General features: G+C 25.9%; 1 long non-coding RNA gene across 1 annotated transcript; it reads right to left on the bottom strand.

Annotated features, from left to right (window-relative positions):
* Positions 1–1,598: 1,598 nt before the first annotated feature.
* On the bottom strand, positions 1,599–3,762 carry LOC116853018. The gene is made up of 3 exons (XR_004379889.1): positions 3,574–3,762; positions 2,709–2,905; positions 1,599–1,731 (listed from the first exon to the last, which is right to left on the bottom strand). It is a non-coding gene; the product is annotated as an uncharacterized LOC116853018 (long non-coding RNA).
* Positions 3,763–5,028: the final 1,266 nt, after the last annotated feature.

Below are 5,028 nucleotides of genomic sequence, written 5' to 3'. Positions count from 1 at the left end.
TAATGCACTAATTTTATGGCTAATTTCTTCCGTTCGAGGAAAACCTTTCGAAAATATATATTTTAACGGCTTGCTATTTAGCAATAAAGTATTACAAAGCCTTGATTAATAAATAACTGAAGAAAAAAGTTCAACAAATATATATACAAGTTTCTAAGTAATTGAAGTTCAGATTTTCTCAGAAAAAAATTTCCCAAAAAATATGTTTTAAGCCTACAATAATCCTATAACAAAAAATGTAAAATAATACCCACACAGCACGTAATATTATATAATATCAGTAATATAGTAATATTTCCGTAATATTGTAATATCGCAGAAATATTATTGAAATATTATTGTGATATTATATATATCACGTGCTGTGTGGGTTATATATCTATTTAATTCAGAATATTTAATTCAAAGCAATGTAATATATTGTATTATATTATTTAAACATTACAAAACATTTTTAACATTTCAATTTATTTTCAATTATTTTGAAGATTCTATTTTAATTTTTATGTAGAGGAAACCATCTTCTTATTCTGCTTCTGTAAGACAAAAGAATATATAGAATAAATTTTTTGTTGTAAACTAACTTTTTATTTTCTATGAAAAAGAATACAGCTATAAAAAGTGTGCGAAAATTTCAATGTTAGATAGTAAATAATGTTAAAATGAATTTATGAATAAAACATGTGTATATAGGGTGATTCGCAACAACGATATGGATATTTAGAGCGCGCTGTCAGTCCCAATAAATCGGCACAGTATTTATGTATCAATAATGTAACATAAATATGTTATTGTAGCACAATTATGTAATTTGTTACGTAATAAATACTATTTGTAAAACTGTTTACTATTTGTACTACTATTTGTAAGTACTAAAATACTATTTGTTACGTAATAAATACATAATAGCAGACTTACATCAAAATAACGACCAAATCTGGTCAATTCATGATCAAAAATAACCATGGAATGACCAAAAATGTCGTGAAAATGTCGTCAAAATGACGATTTAATGTCACAGACCGAAGATGACTTAATGACGTCTTTAAACATCCATATAATAAGTCATTAAGATGTTGTACAGAAACGTCATTAAGACGTCACAAAAAAGACGTCTTAAAGATGTCATTATTTAATCACTTGACGTTAATCGACCAATTATGACCAGTTTTTGACGTCATTTTGACGTGAGTCTGCTACTTGAGAGATAATAGTTACATAATAAACCACATAATTGTGCTGACATAATATATCTATGTTATATTATTGAAACGTAAATATTGTGCTGATATAATATATCTATGTTATATTACTGATACGTAAATATTGTGCTGGTTTACTGAGGTTTTTCTAATTTTAACTGTATCTTGAAAACAAGCAATCATATCAAAACAAACCAATCCATTTTAAATGTCATGAAAACATTGGAAATTGTCATGTTGAAAACACTGGAAATTGTCATGTTGCAAGAGAAAAAATAGTTTTAAAATTTGATTAAGAATATCATAATTTTAATCAAAGGAAAAGTTGATTTCAATAATTCCATATATCGTTTTATTTAAATAATTATTTATTATTAAATTGTTTATGATTTTACTTGCTCATATATATGCTCCTCTATTTTTCTTTTTTTAGATGTATGTATACCTTTTAATAAAAGTGGCAAAGACATACATCCTTCCAATTTTTTAACTTCCTCATTAGAATTTATTATGACATATGGTGGGTCGACTGAAAAATAATAATATTTAAAATAGATTTTAAAAACCCAGTAAACACAACGTTACATGTGATCTAAAAATTAGTTATATTTCCTATTCAACAATGTAACTGTTGCACGTGTGTTAACACGTTATTATATAACAGTTACATTGTTGAGTAAGAAATTACGATAAAAATGCCGAATAGAGAACCACCCTCCAATGATTTTGATGTTGACATATATTATCAGTGACATCCTCTTGAGTAACAATGAAGAATTTTAACCGTTGCTCACTGTTTATTAAAAAGTTATTAACAAAAAAGTTCAATAAATAATACGTAATTATTCAACACTATGTATGTACAATAAGTTTAAATCGATGTATATATCTAAAATAGTACATAAAATTATTGACAACAATTACAATTGATCAAGTAGAATAAAGAATGATATGCGGACATTTGATATTTATATCTTGATGTGATTCATTTTTTAACTCTCTGAAGTAAAGTAAAAGATAAATATTTTATATGTAACAGGATCAATTTATATATGATTTCTGTGTGATGATAAATATTTAATTTTAAAGAAGCAAACCACGCGTGCAAGAAGTAGATATAAAATATATGCAAACTATCTTCACCCCTCTCGGATAATTATGACAGTCGATAATTCATATCGCAAGGTAAACAAATGAGACACTTATTAATATTTACTTTGTATACAAAGTGTCCCATTTTAATTTCCTCAGGTCTTTTTTTCGAAAAGACGTTTTCGAAACATTGGATACAAACTTTTTTTCCGTAAGAATTTTCCTAGTTATAGAATTTGAAAATTATATTATCCCCGGCATTAGCATTACCCGCGTGGTAAAGTATATCGCGTGGAGGTTGCATGGTCGGATTTACATTTCTTGATGTGTGTGTATGTGCGCGCGCGCACGTGAGAGTTAATTAAAATGGGATATTCTGTATAGATTATACATATTATGTATTTCTATTAATACCTGTATTTTGCACCGTGCCAATTAGTTGTACTTTATTTCCTTTTTTATCTTTTTCTCTTCATATTTCTTTTCATCAAAATTTAATATATGTACTTCAATTTTATAAATACCATCCGTAATAGAACCGCAGCCGATATATTTATTTAATTTATGATTGTAAATTTTTCCAAAATTGCTTTTTATAAAACCTTCTAATTCTAAAATTATATTAGAACAATTAATTTATTATAATTAATTTATCATAATTTTTCATTCTCTCACATTTCCCTTTTTTCTTTCATTCTTTTTTCTTATCTGCTTTATACAGTTTTCTCTAATTTCTCTTTCCAATATACATAGGATGTTAATCTACTCGTCGCCCATTGATTATGTAGAGTTATTGTTTATAAAGAATTAAATAAAAAAATCCCCAGTTATTTTTCTCTACGATGCTTTATGAAGGAAATAGTCGTAAGTAAATTTCAACTAATATGCATCATGCTTTAGACACATAAATGTTTGCGTGTTGTGTGCTTCATAATATACGTATGCGCATACTATTGAGCACATAGTACGTTTATCTATCAAAAGAATAGATTGAAGTCGCAGATTAATTGGAATTTATCTAAGAATATCAGCATGAAGACAAAATGACTCAGGACTTTTTTACTTAATTTTTTATAAACAATGATGTTATATAAGCGGCGGGTAGGCTAATATTGTATATATATATATATATATATATATATATATATATATGTATATACATATGTATATATATATATATATGTGTTCGTGTATGTGTGCATGTGTATGTGTGTAGTTATTTGACTTTTTATTTTTCATACTTTTATTTTTCATACGTGTACTTATTATTTATACTTACTAACACATTCCGAGGTACTTAATATATCATTAATTTCTATTTGCTTCACATCTTTTTGTATTATATTCGTCAGATTATATTTTCCTAGTACAGTAATAATACTGTTATTTCGAATATGTAATTCAAATGGTACATTTCCATTATTATATGCTGCTATTTTTGGTGTCCTTGATTGAACTCCGTCCAAATGTATAAGTGAAATATTGTTAATAATTTATATTCTTCGTTTTCCTTCACAAAAGCATAAAGTTAAAGATAACTACGAGTAAATCTTCTGACCATACGATATAATTTCTCAAAGACGATTACATTTGATAAAGTTATATAAAGATAATATTCGCGTATTTTCATACATACATCTTCACGTTCATTCTTTACTTCTTAGTTTAGAACTAAAAGTAAAATATAAATACTACATGTGATAATGCAGAATTAAAATATGGATATGACAAATATCTTAGTTTAGAGAATTGAAAAAACTCATTTAATGTGTATATAAAAGTGAGTAGGTTCATTCTCATGCTGTTCGATCGTGTATAGTTGCTATCTTATTGTAGGGTAACAAATTTATTTATTCATATTTATTCCTTAGATAGGAATATACCGTCTAAAGACGTCTTAATAAGAAGTTTTTGCAATTTCGTATTTTAGATATGATAAACGCTAAACTACATTCCAACATATATTTCCAACAATATTTTATAAGGATTTTCAAAACTTGATATTTAATATTTTTTATTTATTTATTTACATTAATTAATTTACATAATATTAATTATAAATATTTATAATATAATTATAATATAAAATATTATTATTATAATCATTATTGATACTTATTTATTTATATTAATTTATTGATTTATATTTGAAACTTAATACTTAATATTTTATATTTATATGAAATACTAAAAGTGCATAATGGAACGCATTTTAGCATTTACCATATCTGAAAGATGCTATTTGCAAAATCTCCCTAATAATATATTATTGACGTTAAAAATATTATACCACGTCATTTCGTGTTACTCTGCTACTCGTATTTGCATCTAAATATATTTCTAAACTGAGAAAAAAGCGATTAAATTTACGAAATTTACGTCAGTCACATATATTCAAAATATAATGTCCACTGAACACATTACGCTTTTACAAAAACATATCACGTTGATACCGCTGTGTTAACATAATATGTCTGCATCACTGCGTAATGTATTCGATGAACACGTTATTTCTTTGAACGTACGTAACCACTAATTTTATAAATTCAACCATTTCTTTTCTCGGTGTACTAAACAACATTAAACCACAAAATAAAAGTCATATCTTGTTTTGTAAAGTAGTCCAGTCGATTCTTACAGATTTATGCGTACTACAAACGATAATAAGCTGGAAATAACATTTTTGAAATGACATTTCTTTTTTGAGTAGAAAATTACAATTAACAGGTATATA

Source organism: Odontomachus brunneus, unplaced genomic scaffold (genome assembly GCF_010583005.1).
Source record: "Odontomachus brunneus isolate Ranch 3 - 2012 unplaced genomic scaffold, Obru_v1 Obru_scaffold_267, whole genome shotgun sequence".
In the NCBI taxonomy this organism is placed as follows: domain Eukaryota; kingdom Metazoa; phylum Arthropoda; class Insecta; order Hymenoptera; family Formicidae; genus Odontomachus; species Odontomachus brunneus.
This window is presented reverse-complemented; position numbering and strand designations above follow the sequence as displayed.